Consider the following 18155-nt stretch of genomic DNA (forward strand, 5'->3'; position numbering starts at 1 on the left):
TTATAAGTATAATGAATACTTATAATTTTAACGAATCTACATTTGTCTCAAGAATGAAAATTTCCTCGGTGTGAGTTAGCTGAAATAGATTTTTTTAAAAAGAATGAAAGTTCCCAATAATAGTTATACTCCAAATATAGGGTAAACAAAAGTAGCTAAGTCCTGTCTCAAAAGAAAAATGCCATAATTTGGATAAATTTATAGTATTACTGTTTTTGCTGCGTGCAAAAATCCTCCAAATGACCTCCTAAGAGTTAAATGTGATATAAAAATGAACCCAGAGGAAAAAATTATGGCAAATTTAACAACTGACTATTGAAAACTTTAAGTTTTATGTCTAAAGTCTTAATTTAACTACGTTTAAATTGAACTCCCTAATCTGGATACTTGGAGAAAGTATCCAGGATTATTCTGTGTACTTTTTCTTTTTCTGCCATTCTATTACACTTGATGTTCATTTAAATTATAATGTTGGGGTGGTAGTGATAATTTCAAAAGTATACTGTGAGACTTGCTGTCCCGGAATAGCTAGTGGGCACAATTTCTGACATCTGCTCAGACAGGCATTAGAGAGGTAGGAGGCACATATTTGGGTCAGTATCTTGTATCAAGTCTAGTGACCCACATCACAATGACAGAAACAGGCCTTGTTAGATAGCAGCTCCCCTGTCCACTACTCACTCCTTCCATTACATCATCTGCCAGTTTTCTCTCCTACCTGAAAATGTTGTAGGTTACTTTGTTGATTATAACAAGTAGCACTTTACAAATGTATTAATTTTTATAAAATACTACTTTTCCCAGAGTAGAGACAGAAGGAAAGCTTCCCAAGGTTTTTAAAAGCTAACAACCCAGATATCAAATTAACACAACTTTAACATGATAAAGTCACAAGTAAAATTAGCATCAAATGCAGCAGTATTTAAATTACTGTTAATGCCTTTTATGTGCCAGGTGCCAAGCGCATTATCCTGTTTTCGCAATAAACCTATGAGGCAGTTATGGCATTATTGTCCCCGTTCTGTAAATGAGGCAACTCAGGCATAGGGACATCAGGTCACTTGTCCTAGGTTACATGAGTAGCAAATACAGCCAAGACTTAGATTCCAGTAGTCTTGACCTGCTAATCTGCCCTTTTAATTTCTGTTTTCTGCTTCTGTGTACTACTTTGTCGGTTATATATGTAAGAGAATGATTCACTATGACAAGGGTTTATTCCAAGAATTAAGTGCTAGGTAATATTTTAATTATATTTAGTATTAATATACCAAAAGAGAAGAACCACGTCAGCAGCTCTTTGGATGTACAAAGCACTTGATAAAATTCAAAAATTGATCTCTTAATTTGTTTTTGAGGTCAGTTTTTATGCAAAGGAAATGTTTTCTCTCCATTTTCTCCCCTCCTGTTTTACTGTCTCATACATCATGATACCTGTTAGAGAAATACTAGAATCCTTCTCACTATAGACAGGAATAAGAAGTGGATGCTGTTGTCACTGGTTCTGCACATGGCAATGAAAAAGAAGAAAGCAAAAGGCACACCTTTGCTTCTTTTCCAAGTCATCAAAATTTGATATGGCAAAAATCATAGTTACAAGGCAAACAAATTGATAAACTACAACATTTATGACAAATTGCCTTAATTCAGAAAGGACATTTTCAAAGCCGAGGAAAAAACAATCAGTAGATAATATCAATCAAAGACTTGTGCAAACAAAATAGAACTGCTGACAAATAAATGCTAAATCAGTAACATGCTGATTAAAAAGTAGAATACTGTTCGCCTGACTGCATAGATTTAAAATAATAGGCATTTTCATGGATGTGGGAAGGAAACATTCTGAGATAACAGCTTATGAGAGTAAGTCTTGAGGACAGGTAAACTGTATTAATCAGAAGCCGTAAAGACGTTCATACCCTTTGACATAGTATGCTGGGGATATTTTCTGAGGGATTGATTGCATAAGTGCACAAAGATGTATATTTTTATGATACGGTTCTACACAGTATTGTTTATAATAAAAACTTGGAAACCTAAATGTCCAATAATAGAAAAGAATAAATTATTGTATATACATACAGTGGGTTACTAAGAAATGATTCAATTAGTATAGATGTTTTCATTGACGAAGGTTTCTTAATATATTGGTAAGTGAAAGGGAAGTTTTAGGATAGTATATCTAGCATATAAATATATTTGTTTGGGATATGGTTAATACAGAAACTTTAACAGTGGCCATCTTTAAAGAGTGGAATTTTGAGTAACATTTTCTTCATATCTATCTTTCATTTTCCCCAATAATATATAAATAAATGTACATGCATCTCTCTCTCTGTCTGTCTGTCTCACTCTGTCTCTTGCGCACACACACACACATACACACCATATATGTATATACTGGCTTTTAGAAAAGTTATCCATGACCTTGTATCTTGTTACTAAACACAGTGAAACAATCATATGTTAGGATTTATTCTATGAGGTGAAAAAACAGGCTACAAGGTATTATGAAAATTTGGATTGAGATCTAATTGTTCAGAAAGCATTTTCTAGATTTCTTACTCTACGCTAGTAATATACAAGAATAACAAGATATAGTCCTCTCAATTCTTCATTACATTTGGAAGTAGTGCATTATGTTCTCCACTTAGCGTATTGGGAAATGAATATGTAAAATAATTCTGATTTCCCTGAGCTTAGTGGTACATGATTAGTAACTTCATTTCAATATTTTTTCTCCTGTATCTTCATCATGAGATTTCCTGACTCTTTTTTGGCTCTGGGTCTGTAGGGGAGAAAGCTGTCCTCCTCTATGTACTGAATTTATGTGATTATTGTCCAGTCTAATCTGGCATGCACTTTGCTCAATTCATTTCCAATAATAGCAGGTTATTTAGGTTTAAGTGATGAATTCTGAACATGCCTGTGTGTCTTTGCTTCACCAAAACACAGAACCATACCTACGTGTGCTGGACACTGTTAAAGGTTCTGATGTTAAAGGATTGATGGCACCATAGTTGCCTTGGAGGAGTTGTATGTCTAATGGAAGAGGTAGATACAGGCATAGTTTTCAGCAGATTCAAATCTATGAAGCTTAATATTTACAACTGCTATAGCATTTGCATAAAATGAGTATCATTTTAGCATCTCTGCAAGCCAGAAAATGTCTATTTAATTTTCTCATTTTGGACTTTAAAAATTATTTTCCAATTAAAAATAATTTGAGGAAATAGAGATTTCCATAACATTTTTCAAAAATGTAATTTTCTTACTCATCTACTAATGGCACAATGTTTTAAAATGCTTTGCTAAAAAGGCAGCTTTAGGATTAAAGGATAATTTATGTAATGTTAGAAACAGCAGCAATAATAATTCAGTAGAGACTTTCATCATTCAATTTATGAAAAGCATATTGCCTTAACATAATTTCTTAACTGGAAATTTAGATGCAGGAATCAAATTAGTCTCTTAAAATATAAAGTCACAAAGACAAGTCTGGAGGAGCATTTGAAGGGATTAATGTCTCACAACTTGAAACATATATGTAAGAATTCATGCAAACTATTTATCTTACATCTTTTTATTTAAAGAATTTTAGCTCCATTTACACATAAGAAAGCCTGGAGTTTGAAATAATAGTTGTCCAAATTCATGCTTATCCAGATTTATATCACATTGCAGCCACATATTTTGCTGATGATAGTTAAATAAGAAGTTGCTACTGTAAAATGTAAAGCTAAATATCCTTTTTAGCACCATGTATTATTTGATAGTAAAAATTGGAATGTTACAATATTCCTGTGGTGTTATGTCAAAAAAATATTTTCATCGTCAATTTGCAAACTTTTATTATGCATTAAGTAGGTATACTTAATATTTGAACAACTGTGGATGTGTATCTTTATGGTACATAAATGTTCCCAAAATGGATGAAGATGTGTATTTATGAAGCAAACATATTCAGCGGTGTGACAAATGTGGGAGAAGTATCTCTTGATAAAGTAATACTTCTTTAAAAAGTAATATGTTTTATCATTTTAAATCTTCTGATCTTTTTCTTCCATTCTTCAAAAATGGAATGTCTGGTCATTTGTCACTCTTAGTACAGATTAGCATTTTTAAACATAGACGGCTTTCTGAAATACATTAAATGCTTTTGGGAAAATTGAGTGTAACTCTTTCAATGAATGCTAAGATACTGTTGGCTTCCAAAAGAGAATACTCCAGACAGGGCACATTTTTTCTCTTTTTCTACTGGAAGAACCAGACACAATTTAGAGACAAGTAAGCTGGGGACAGATTTTCAAGGTCATCTGGGAACAACTACTCTTTTAGAAACATTGTATTGTTTTTTAATATATTTTATTGAATTTTGTTACTTCTGTCTTCAGAAAATGTTATATGAATACAGAAAATGTATGTTCCCTATGGGGACCTGGGAAATTAAAAACGTGTATCATCCTGATAAAACATATCTCATGGGAAAAATTGGCCAAAACAGTTAGTTACTCAGTATATCTCCAGGTTTGCATCTTCTACTTCTTATGTATTCATTTAGAGTCCTCTTCCAGTGTGTGGACCTCTGCAGATTCTAGATAACTTTTCAAATATGCTAGATTTTGAGCTGTATATTTTTTCTCAAGCAGAGACATCTGCGCATAGTGAAAATGAATTCTCAGAGACCAAAATTGCCAAGCATATGTGACGGAACTGTAGGGAAAAAGGGCATAACTTTAATCTTCAAAGAAGCTTAAAAATAGCTCCACAGTTATTATGCGTGAGGCCTGACAATTGACATTTCTCATTTTGGCAGCATTCACCTACAGCACCCTATCAGCAACTGAACACATTCATCTCTGGAATAAATGATTAATGAGCTGCCTATCATTTCCACTCCTTTTGTACCAAGTGGTGGAGGCTTCAGTTGATCATATTGCAGCCATCAACATCAATACTGAAATTGATTCTGCCACTAGAGGGTTGTGCTAGGATCATCAATTAGCATTTAAATAAAAGAATTAAGTTATGGCATTAAAAATAACAAAAAAATAATCCCTTGTGAGTCACTCTGTCAGAACTGGTAAGGTGATTTTGTTTTTTTGCTCATCAGACAGCATCACAAAACCTTAGATTGAGGAGGGAAGCATGGAAGGATTGTTTTTGTTTCAAGAACAACCCTCTAAGATTTCCAAACTTATTCTTTTTATTAATCACTGTCATGTTCCTTGAAATGCAAATTTATGAAATGCTACAATTTGCATTCAATAGTGACCAATGAAGTTGCCAAATTATTTCCTTCAGACAAAAAGTCAAAGGATAGAGTTAGGCATTTTTGAAAGGTCGGAATTTATCCAGAAAGGGGGAAGTTAGAGGAAGGAGATTTACAAATGATACTGAGATACAGCAAAATAAAGTTTTTCTTATATTTCAGCAGGCAGATGTGAGAATGAAGTGATAAGAACATCATCATTTAGATGTCGGGATGATGTGGGCTGCATTTCTAAAACAGATGGCAGATAATGTGGGTCTCCATAGTCCTACAAAAAAGTGACAGATTGTAGTTTTGGTGAAATGATACATCAAGGAAAATGAATGGTACTTGGAATAGGTATTTTAGCATCTCTTTCTGCTCCTGGGACCAAGTTCCTCAAGTTCTCAATATTACTGAGCTTAAACTCCTTCCTCATCTATGTTCATCTTCCAGCATGGCTTTCTCCTATTTCCTCATTGTTTCCTCTCTCTTCCCCTGTTGAATTTCAAATTCAAATATAAACAGTTGGTTTTGGTTTTATCTGCCTCTGAATTAAGACACCACCTTTACTACATTGTATTGGTCACCCAGTTGAAGTGCATGTGCATTTTCTTCAGAGCTGAGACGCATTGATTATACAACGAAATGGAGCTATCATAGGTCCTCAATCCAGCTGCTCTGTCCTATACTTGATTAATATTCTTTCCACAATCTGTTGGTAGTGGTATTGTGACTTTTCATTTCTGTCTTTGTGAAATTTTAAGAAGAAGCTAACAAAGGCTGCTTTGAGGACTGCTAAGTAGAGGACATTTTTACCTAACATTGATTAATGTAGATAGCTGAGACTTACTTGTATTTTGAAAAATGGGAAGAAAATGGTCATGGTAAGAAGCACTGGGTGATAAGAAAAACACATAGTAACAAGATTTCTACATGTGAGCCAAAAGCAAACTTCCTCTATGTGTTAAAATTCTCCAATGAGAAATACAGCAACTCGTTTCAGACACCATGAGATGGACAGGTTAGGCCAAGTTGTGCTTGACGTAGTGGTGAATGACCACACACTTCTTTACCTTTGGCACAAGTGGTTCATCAATCTCCCACTTTCCCTGAGATCTTTTTTCAGCGTAGTATTCTAGGCACCAACTACCAACTGGCCAGTGTTCACCTGTTTGTCATTTTCAGCTTAACTACCAATTTAGACAATTGGAGAGGATTCGAACTGGATGGTAAAGCTGAAATTAGATCTCAAGTCTCTTGACTGAAGTCTAGTACTCTTATATTTCATAGACAATGAACTGGACCAGATGAATTCTTCTGTTAGTATGATGTATATTATATGAACTTCCAATAATTTTAAAGCTAACTTTTTATTATAAAAATGATACAGGCTCATGGTAAAGTCACTGTGGGAAACAGTATGGTGTTTCTTCAAAAAATTAAAAATAAAATTACCAGGCAGATGTGGTGGCTCACACCTGTAATCCCAGCATTTGGGGAGGCCATGGTGGGAGGATTGCTTGAGCCTAGGAGTTCAAGACCAGCCTGGGCAACACAGCGAGGTCCCAACTCTGCAAAAACAAATTCCAAAAATTAGTTGGGCATGGTGGAGCATACCTCTAGTCTCGGCTGAAGCAGAAGGATCACTTGAGCCCAGGAGTTCAAGGCTTCAACAAGCCATGCTTGTGCCAATGCACTCCAGCCTGGGTGATAGAGTGAGACCCTGTCTCAAAAAAAAAGAAAGAAAAAAGAATTACCATATGATCCAGCAATTGCACTTCTGGGTATATACTTAAAATAATTGAAAGCAATCTTTTGAAATGGTCTCAAAGAGTTATTTGTATACCAATATTTATAGCAGCATTATTCACAATAGTTAAAATGTGAAAGCAACTCAAGTGTCCTGGACAGATGAATAAGGAAAATGTGGTATACATATTCAAAGCAATATTATTCAGCCTTATAAAGAAAGGAGCTGGATATGGTGGCTCACGCCTGAAATCCCGACACTTTGGGTGGCTGAGGTAGGAGGATTGCTTGAGGCCGGGAGTTCAAGAAGAGCCTGGGCAACATGGTGAGATCCCATGTCTACACAAAATACAAAAATGTGCCAGACATGGTGGCACATGCCTGTAGTCTTAGCTACTCGGGAGGCTGAGGTGGGAGGATTGCTTGAACCTGAGAGGTGAAAGCTGCAGTGAGCTATGATCACACCACTGCAATCCAGCCTGAGTGACAGATTAAGACCCTGACAAAAAAAAAAAAAAGGAAATTCTGATATGCTGAAACATGAATAAATTTTGAGGATATTATGCTAAGCAAAATAATCTAACCAAAAAAGACAAATACTTTATGATTCCACCTGTATAAGGTACTTAGATTGGTCAAAATCATAGAAAGAGAAAATAGAAAGGTGGTAGCCAGAGACTAAAGGCGAGGGAATGGGGAGTTACTGTTTAATGGATACTGAGTTTCAGTTTTACACAATGAAATGAGTTTTGGAGATGGATGGTGGTGATAGTTGCACATAATTATGAATGTATTTAATATCATTAAATTGTATGCTTAAAAAAGGTTAAGGTGGTAAATTTTATATTGTACGTATTTTGCCACAATAAAAAATTGGGAAAAAATGCAGGCTTATCACAAGAAAAAAAAAATTACATAAAGTATAAAGTGGAAGTAAATTTCTTCTTAGCAGTTTGCCCCATTATCTTCCTGCTCTATGTGTCACCTCCCTAAATGCCAACTCTCACTTTCTAGGAAAAGCTGCTTTAAAGTCTGTACACATGTAAGGAAATGTTCTTTACATAAACCACATCTGGCTGTGTTTCTCTGCGTTCATCTTTGCCTCTCTCTCTTTGCCTGGATAAGATCGTACTGCATAAACTCTCCTCTAATGGTTTTTTCCTATCTAAAATATGTATTTTGAAGAGTTTCCCTTATTAGCCTATATATATCTAATTTTAAAAAACTGACTGAATGGTGTGTGATTAGATGTCTATATCTCCCATTGATAGAAATGTAGGGTATTTCCATTTGTTTTTACAAATGATACTGCAGTGAGCATCTTTGAGTATAAATCTTTGGGTACTTGTGAGTGAGTTAATTTCTCAGATAAATTAGGTGAAATTATGAGCCAAAAGTTATGTGTATTTTACATTTTGATAGATATTGACAAATAGCCCTCCAAAAGTTGAACTAATTATCTCCCTATAAACTAAACAGCATAGGAAAGTGCCTGTTTTCCCAACACCTTCAACACTTAGCATTATAAAATTTCTACTTAATAGCCATGTAGTAGATGAAAATATTGAAAATATTTTAATTTACATATATTCAATTCTGAATGAGGTTAAACATAGATTTTATATGACTATTCACTGTTTGTATTTATTTACAATGCACTGCTTGTTCATTTCCATGCTCAATTTTAATGGTGTTTACTTTGAGGAAAAAAAAATACCTATATGGAAAAGCCCTGAATTATATGTAATTCCCTCTTTCTACACCTTTTCTGCTATAATTTGAAAGTTAGCTTTGGTCAGTTTTTTCACTGCCACTGTTTCTTTCCTCCCTCTCCTCCCTCTCCTCCCTCTCCTCCCTTCCTCCCTTCCTCCTTTCCTTTCTTCCTTCCTTCCTTGACAGGGTCTTGCTATACTGCCCAGGCTGGAGTGCAGTGGCTATTCACAGGTGTGATCCTAGTGCACTACAGCTTTGAACTCCTGGGCTCCTGTCTCGGCCTCCTTAGCCGCTGGGAGTACAGGTGCATGCCACTGCACCCAGTGCCTTGTTTCTTTTATGATAATCATTTCTCTTTCAATGTTTAACCAGATTCTCCACACCTTGACAGCAATTAGGGTGAGGAGGACTAATAGTACTGCCAAAGGTCCCTGATGGTCTTGTTTCAGAGATAATTTTTGTTATAACATTGCTTAGCACATTATGCTTTATAATCTTCTTGTCAGTAACTGTGTGTCCTTGGTATTCATCTTGTTTCTCAGTCATTTCTACTATAGAAAGAATCATATTTTCAAGAATAACAAAATGTGTGATACCCTGTTTTCAGGATACCTTCATATACTAACAGACCAAAGTGACTGGACTTGGCCAATTCAGTTACAATGAATCCTATTGAAAAATGAACCTGGTTTACCTGAGGGCTAACTATTCAGGAACAACTGTTTATCATGAAGACTTTTTAGTTTAATTTTCGAATAGGAAATGTATTCACATGTGTATTAGGTTCTCCAGAGAAGGAGAACCAGTAGGATACACACACACACACACACACACACACACGGGGATTATGGGAACTGACTTCATGACTATAGAGGCTGAGAAGTCCCAGGATGCGCCATCTGCAAGCTGAAGAATGAGGACAGCCAGTGGTGCAATTCAGTCCGATTCCGAGGTCCTGAGAACCAGGGGAGCCAATGATGTATCTCTCAGCTGAAGGCATGAGAACGTGTGTGTGTGTGTGTGTGTGTGTGTGTGTGTCTGTGTGTGTGTCTGTGTGTGTGTTGGGGGGTGCAAGTCCTGGAGTCCAAAGGCCGAAGAATCAAGAGCTTTGATGTCCAAAAACGGGAGAAGATGGATGTTCAGGCTCAAGAATAGAAAAATTCATTCTTCATCCACCTTTCTGTTTTATCCTGGCACTCAATAGACTGGATGATGTCCACTCACATAGGTGAGGCTGGATCATCTTTACTCAGTCTACGGATTCAAATGTGAATCTCTTCTGGAAACATCCTCACAGATACACCCAGAAATAATGTCTTACCAACTATCTGGGCATCCATTAGCCCAGCCAGGTTGACACATACAATTAACCATCACAACGTGGCTCAAAAGTCAAGAAGTATAAAGAAAACAAAGTGAAAAGTGTTTTTTTCATCCCCATCCATTATCTTCCAGTTTCCCCACCCTATCCTCATGGAGTTTGTAGTATATTGAACAGGTAGACCACCAAGAAATTATAATAAGGTACATTCAGTCTTCTCATTATCAGTAATTTTTTATTACGTTTCTGGGTTCTGGGAGGAGGGTGTTACAGAATGCTGAGCTGGGAAGCTTCAATCATGAGATTTTAATATTTATCAATGAAGGGTTTAAAAAGATGGAGAATGAGTTAAAGGAATTAACTGCCACAGAGAAAAATAAAGTGGTCCCTTGGCCTACTTCTTGGAATCTCTATTGCGATAATTGCTATGTGTGTGGCAACTTCCTGGAGGTTACTTATATAAAAATGTACCCTGAAGTAATTCAAATGTGTCATGCTAATGCTCTGTCCACTTCTTACTAAAATGTATGGGTTAAAATTAACAGTAATACTTTTGTCTGGACACTGAATCCAACTAAGTAGAAATTACTCATTTCTAAGTTGTAATGTATTGTATATAAATGTAACATTGTTATTATACAACTATATGTATACAATGTAAAAATGTAATATATTGTGTATATGTACAAATGTACATTTGTTGTGCAATATTGTGCAATATAATTGTAATATTTTCAAGCCCTATATGAAAGAGCTGTTATTTGCATGACTGTATCCTATGAATAGTTATGGAAATGAATAAATAAGCTTTTTAGAAACAGTTTACAGAGTCATAAACACTTAAATATTTGCGCCTGAATTTTCTCATCAATTCTTTAGGTGTTTTCCCCTAAACAAAAGAATCTGTCTTTATTTTTCATGAAATCACTTTTCTATTTTGGCATACATTTCTTTTTCATTTTAAAGTCTGCAATCTTCATTATATAACCTGCAGGCTATATGAGTGAGGTAATCCACTCTCCCTCTCTGTTGGAGGGGGAATGTTTTCCTGTGCCACTCTGTAATTTGTTTTGCAACAATTATTGCTATTTGTAAGCATCTCTTGTAATCGCAAGATACATGTAGCTGAATTTAGAATCTGTTGAGAACACAGAAGGCAGCAGCCGTGTTTCTAAATGTCACTGATTTAATGATTTTAACTAATAAAATTTTTAAAGATTCAAATGCATCAACCCAAATCATCCATTTCTGAAATGTATTTTAGATAAATCCCTTGAAGTGTTCTTTTGTTGCAAATGGGTGTCATTATGCATTAGTTTCTTTCTCCAAATCCCTGCAATCCCCTAACCTAATTTCCAATAAGACAATCTATCAGACAATTTATCTCTAGTTCCTGTGTTTTAAAATTATGGAAGCTAAATGTTGTGTTCCAGATTGTTTAGGGAGTCATACCTAGAAGCATTTTGTGCCTTATACTTCTTTCTACTCTTTTGATTAAGAAAACATAAATGTGTACATAACTGGTATATTTTCCAATTATTTTAGGTGAACTTCACAAATGTATTTGGGCCCTTTTGCGGGGCCCTATTGTTCCTTTTAAAAAGTACCAACCATTCAACTTTGAATAACAGATTATACAGTGGAGCATTATTTTTTTGAAAAATAAATTATCTTAGGTAGAATTTTAGAGTTTGTATATACTCATCATTTATTTTCCCTGTACTGCTTAAAATGTATTCTTAAATTTGTATGTTGGGCCAGGTGCGGTGGCTCACACCTGTAATCCCAGCACTTTGGGAGGCCGAGGCAGATGGATCACAAGGTCAGGAGTTCGAGACCAGCCTGGCCAATATGGTGAAACCCCGTCTCTACTAAAAATACAAAACATTAGCCGGGTGTGGTGGCACTTGCCTGTAGTCCCAGCTACTTGGGAGGCTGAGGCAGGAGAATCGCTTGAACTCAGGAGGTGGAGGTTGCAGTGAATCGAGATCGCACCACTGTACTCCAGCCTGGGTGACAGAGTGAGACTCCGTCTCAAAAAAAAAAAAAAAAATTATGTTAAATAGGTTTAGGTTATGAGATGAAGATAAAGTAGGAAAAGCAACATAGAACATATTTTATTGCTATTGAAATGTTATTTTTATTTTCCTTAAAAAGGGATGAAGTGGGATATTAGTGCCAATTTTGGCAGATGAGTGGTCTGGTGACAAATAACACAGTAATAAATTGATTGCCCCCTTATATCTCCACAGGTAACTGAAGTTTACATTTGGTAAAGAAGATAGAAGCCTTGGCAGCTGCCTTAAATTCTGCTGTGGAAACAAGTGTTGCATATATATATATATATATAATTTTTTTTTTTTGAGTCACAGTCTCACTCTGTCACCCAGGCTGGAGCACAGTGGTGTGATCTCAGCTCACTACAACCTCCACCTTCTGGCTTCAAGAGATTCTCCTGCCTCAGCCTCCCGAGTAGCTGGGATTACAGGTGCGTGCCACCACGCCCAGCTAATTTTTGTATTTTTAGTAGAGACGAGGTTTCACCATGTTAGCCAGGCTGGTCTTGAACTCCTGACCTCAGGTGATTCACCCGCCGTGGCATCCCAAAGTGCTGGGATTACAGGCGTCAGCCACTGTGCGCAGCCATAAATATATATGTCTTACCTTGAGTTGTTTTCATGACTTACTTACACTGTGGAGAGTGAAGGAAATTGCTCAGTGGGTCAATTCCTTGAGGTCACCGAGTCCCAACAGAAATAGTCCACAAATTCCCCTGGTTTAGAGGCAATGATTTCTAATTCCTAGCTCCCCACTTGGTCCACAGTATATTCATCTGGAAAACATTTAGTCATTTCCAAGGAGATTCTAAAACGAGGCAACCCATGGTCAACTGTCTGCCTTTCATAACAGGTCAATCAAATACATGACCAAAAAAGACATACATTTCTGAGCCATATGGAAAAAATAATTGACTAAATGGGACTCTGATCACTTAAAAGAATAGATGCGTCTCTTAAAAAGAAAATGTATTCTCTCATCAGTTCCAATATTTTCATAACATTTAAAGCTCTCAAATGCTAAATAAAAATATGAAAACATTTGAGTGAAATGTGGCACTGTTTCTGATTTTCTGTAAGGTTATGATAAATTTACTTGACACAATTTAACTTTAAATGATCATGTCGTGTTAAGCAGAATTAAATTAATGAAAATAAATGTCACCATCTAAATAATAAATATTTCCTAATTGAGTAGCTAAGGTAAAAATAATGCTAAATTATCTAGTTTTTTAATTAGTAATTATTCAACAGAAGATTTCTCCCTGCTAATTATCTTTCAAGATTCAGATGAAAAGATACTAAGATCTTTTAACAAAACCATTCATTTAAGCCCATTATTAGACTATATTACCTTAACATTTTATGGTATGAGATTCTCACAGTCAAAATCATTGACTTGTTTTCCTGGGTAATATTTCAAACTCCTGCGAAAAATGAATAGTTGCTTAGAAAAGGGGGCTAATTAAGTCATAGTGTCATTTACGGCATTGCCCAAAACTGTCACTCTGCTCACATATTTTCCTTCAACTTACAGGCCTCGCTATTTTCTGATAACTGTTTGGAAGTTTTCTGAATTTTGCATCTTGAATACCTCACTGTTGTTCTTTTTCTGCCCACCGAAGAGACAATCATGTTGAAATTGCATTTTTTAATATGCAAAAGCCACAGTATTTGTCTAAAATTTACATTCTGTAATATGTAAGGAAACAATAGTATGCAAACTACAGTTTTATCCTTGCAATCAATATGAATGTATTACACTATAAATTGTTTATGGCCTACACTTCTGGCCTTCATTAGCCATCTCAAAATGTCATGCTGTAGGTCAAATGGGGTCATAAAGAACATAAGTGGCTTACCTCAAACCAACATCACTATTAGAAAGTAACTTAAAACACATGCTTTGTTGGTATTTTAGATTTAACATCATCTTCTTAGGAAAGATAACCTGTGGTTCCAGAATTATTAATTTTTTTAGCAACCTATCAGAATCAAATTCTATGCAAATTAAATGAGAAACCAAATTGGAGTTTCACTAAATAGAACCTACAGAATTTGCTTGTTGTTAATGCTGGTGGATTTCTTTGAAACCTTAGACTAGTTAAATATTAAATAGCTAGTAAGAGTGGAGACATTTCTAGAGATTATACTAGACAGCTGTCGACTGAGATTTCATACGGCAGATTTTAGACCTTATTTGTATCTCCAGTAGTTAGCCCAGGATTTTTCCTCAAAGTGCTTGTTAAATAATATAATGCATATTAAATTAATACCTTAAAAAGACAACCTCACTCTAGAAGAACAAAAGACAACCTCAAAATTCTATAAATTTAGTAATAATACTAGGTGATCATTCAGAGCACTTAACTCACCTTATGAGGTGCTTTTGGAGTTGTGATCAATTTTGTCACTTTCAGATGAAAATAAAAGTGAACACTGGAAGAACATCTGTAACATTACAGCTAAAGACAACCATATTGTAGTTCATCATTCATTCCCTACATTAGATTGTGCTTGATATTTCTTCAAAAATTCAATGTTAGTAAAAAGTTTGATTGTCCTAGTGAATTTAATGATATTAAAACTCTATAACCTATTGTTCTTTTCCTTTCTTAGCTTCCCAGGAAGACTTGGGGCTAAATTCAATGCCTAATTATATTTTCTATATTAGTTTGGGTGTTTTTGTAGTTACCACTTCCTTTTTTCAATGTTTCCCTTTTTATTTTTGTAGTTTAATCCTTTTTAGAAATGTGTGCTGTATATTATGAATTAATGTCAGTTTTTTATTCTTAATCCTCATTTTTCAATTGTTTTTGAGCTTTCAAAACACATTGTTCACTACTCCTTGAAACTTTTCTTTCTTTTTTTTTCTTTTTGAGACAGAGTTTTGCTCTGTTGCCCAGGCTGGTGTGCAGTGGCACAATCTCGGCTCACTGCAGCCTCCATCTCCCGAGTTCAATCAATTCTCATGCCTCAGCCTCCCGAGTAGCTGGGATTATAGGTGTGCACCACCATGCCCACCTAATTTTTTGCATTTTTAGTAGAGGCAGGGTTTCTCCATGTTGCCCAGGCTGATCTCAAACTCCTGGACTCAAGTGATCCAACTGCCTTAGCCTTTCAAAGTGCTGGGATTACAGGTGTGAACCACCACATCAGCTGAAACTCTCTCTTCCTTGCCTTTCACTATATTCTTTCAGTCAACAAATATTTATTGAATACTTAATCGTTGTCAGGCACTGTTGTGATTCCTCTCCCAATTCAATGATCCTCTTCCTCATCCCACTTACTCTCAGTTCTGCCCCATAAATGGTGCAGGTCCACCAAGGTTCTGTCATTTATTTTATGATGTTCTCAATTCTGCACTCTGTGCCTTGATTTAGGAACACAATCCCTTACTTGAAACTTTTGAAGCCACATATGCTTCAAAATTCTGAATTTTTGGATTTTAGCAAAGTCATAGATTGTAACAACCATATATTTTGTAACACTTTACACAGAGAGGGGCAGCACTCTTTAATCAAATATATTAATATTTCTGCAATGAAATATATGAATGTTTACACAAACCGAGATAGGGACTATGACTACTATAGTAGTATATATAGACTATAACCCTCACTGCATTTTTTTTTTTTTTTTTGAGACAGGATCTCACTCTGTCACCCAGGCTGGAGTACAGCGGCACAATCTCGGCTCACTGCAATCTCCGTCTATGGGGTTCAAGCAATTCTCCTGCATCAGCCTCCTGAGTAGCTGGGATTACAGGTGCCCACGACCATGCCCGGCTAATTTTTGTATTTTTGGTAGAGATGGGATTTCACTATATTGGCCAAGCTGGTCTCAAACTCCTAACCTCAGGTCATCTGCCTGCCTCAGCCTCACTACAATTCTTACCAGGTGTTGCGGCTAAATGAGTTTTGTCTTAGAAAATGCTTTTGCTTTTCAAACCATTTTCGATTTTGAGATTGCAGATAAGGGATGATTTACCTCTTAAACTTTTCCTACTTTAAATATATTAAGCAAATTTTGTCTCGAATCCTCTGGTCCTACATTTCCAAATACCTTCTGGACATCTTTACAAAAGGACCTATCAAATACTTTAATTTGTACCAAAGCAAATGTATTGCCTTCTAACCCACTGATCTCTTTCTTGGTTGTCATTCTGTTTAACTCTTTAGCATCATCACTGAATCCTATGGAATCCATCATAATAGTTCTTGAACTCCTTGCCTCCTATCACCTGCCCCAATATTCACGTAGGTTCTTTTCTATTTTCCCTAAGCTTCGGCCGGCTTGAGAAATAAAGGGACCGAGTACAAAAGAGAGAAATTTTAAAGCTGGGCGTCCAGGGGAGACATCACATGTCGGTAGGTTCCATGATGCCCCACAAGCTGCAAAAACCAGCAAGTTTTTATTAGGGATTTTCAAAAGGGGAGGGAGTGTGTGAATAGGTGTGGGTCACAGACATCAAGTACTTTACAAGGTAACAGAATATCGCAAGGCAAGTGGAGGCAGGGTGAGATCACAGGACCACAGGACCGGGGTGAAATTAAAATTGCTAATGAAGTTTCGGGCACCATTTTCATTGACAACATCTTATCAGGAGACAGGGTTTTGAGAGCAACCGGTCTGACCAAAAATTTATTAGGCAGGAGTTTCCTCTTCCTAATAAGCCTGGGAGCACTATGGGAGACTGGGGTCTATTTCACCCCTACAGCCTTGACCATAAGAGACGGGCACACCTAGGGTGGCCGTTTATAGGCCTATACCCCCAGGTGCATATTCTCTTTCCCAGGGATGTACCTTGCTGAGAAAAAGAATTCAGTGATACTTCTCCCATTTGCTTTTGAAAGAAGAGAAATATGGCTCTGTTCCGCCCATCTCACCAGTGGTCAGAGTTTAGGGTTATCTCTCTTATTCCCTGAACAATTGCTGTTATCCTGTTCTTTTTTCAAGGTGCCCAGATTTCATATTGCTCAAACACACATGCTCTACAATTTGTGCAGTTAATGCAATTATCACATGGTCTTGAGGCAACATACATCTTCCTCAGCTGACAGGATTAAGAGATTAAAGTAAAGACAGGCATAGGAAATCACAAGGGTATTGATTGGGGAAGTGATAAGTGTCCATGAAATCTTCACAATGTATGTTTAGAGATTGCAGTAAAGACAGGCATAAGAAATTATAAAAGTATTAATTTGGGGAACTAATAAATGTCCATGAAATCTTCACAATCCATGTTCTTCTGCCATGGCTTCAGCCGGTCCCTCCGTTTGGGGTCCCTGACTTCCCGCAACAATTGTCACAGTTCTGACAACGGTGCAGGCCTTCATCACCTCTCCTCTCAGTTTTGTGACTTCTCAAACTAGGCTAGATAGGCTAATTTATTCATGCACTATGTTAGACATTGGCAAATACCAATAAGGCAGGCTTAACTTCAGGTTCCCCATTTATACGGACCTCTTCTTAGTGGGGAAGGCTAATTAAAGGATTAAATAAATTAGGGAACATTTGGTACAATGGGCTATTTTGCAACCATTAAAGACAATGAGATTATTCTATATGTCAGTTGCCAAGACATATTAAGAAAAAATGCGGCTGGGCGTGGTGGCTCACGCCTGTAATCCCAGCACTTTGGGAGGCTGAGGCGGGTGGTTCACGAGGTCAGGAGATTGAGACCATCCTGGCTAACATGGTGAAACCCCGTCTCTACTAAAAATACAAAAAAATTAGCCGGGCGTGGTGGTCGGCCCCTGTAGTCCCAGCTACTTAGGAGGCTGAGGCAGGAGAATGGCGTGAACCCGGGAGGCGGAGCTTGCAGTGAGCCAAGATCTCGCCACTGCACTCCAGCCTGGGCGACAGAGCAAGACTGTCTCAAAAAAAAAAAAAAAAAAATGCATGTTGCAGAATAATGTATTGAGGTCCTATGAACACATAGTTTGTCTATATAGAGAAAGTCCTGGAAAGCTATATACAAAAACATGCATATTAAGTTAATACCTTTAAAAGACAACTTCACTCTAGAGAAAACAAAAGACAACTTCGAACTTCTATAAAT

This window comes from Pan troglodytes, chromosome 6, assembly GCF_028858775.2.
Source record: "Pan troglodytes isolate AG18354 chromosome 6, NHGRI_mPanTro3-v2.0_pri, whole genome shotgun sequence".
In the NCBI taxonomy this organism is placed as follows: domain Eukaryota; kingdom Metazoa; phylum Chordata; class Mammalia; order Primates; family Hominidae; genus Pan; species Pan troglodytes.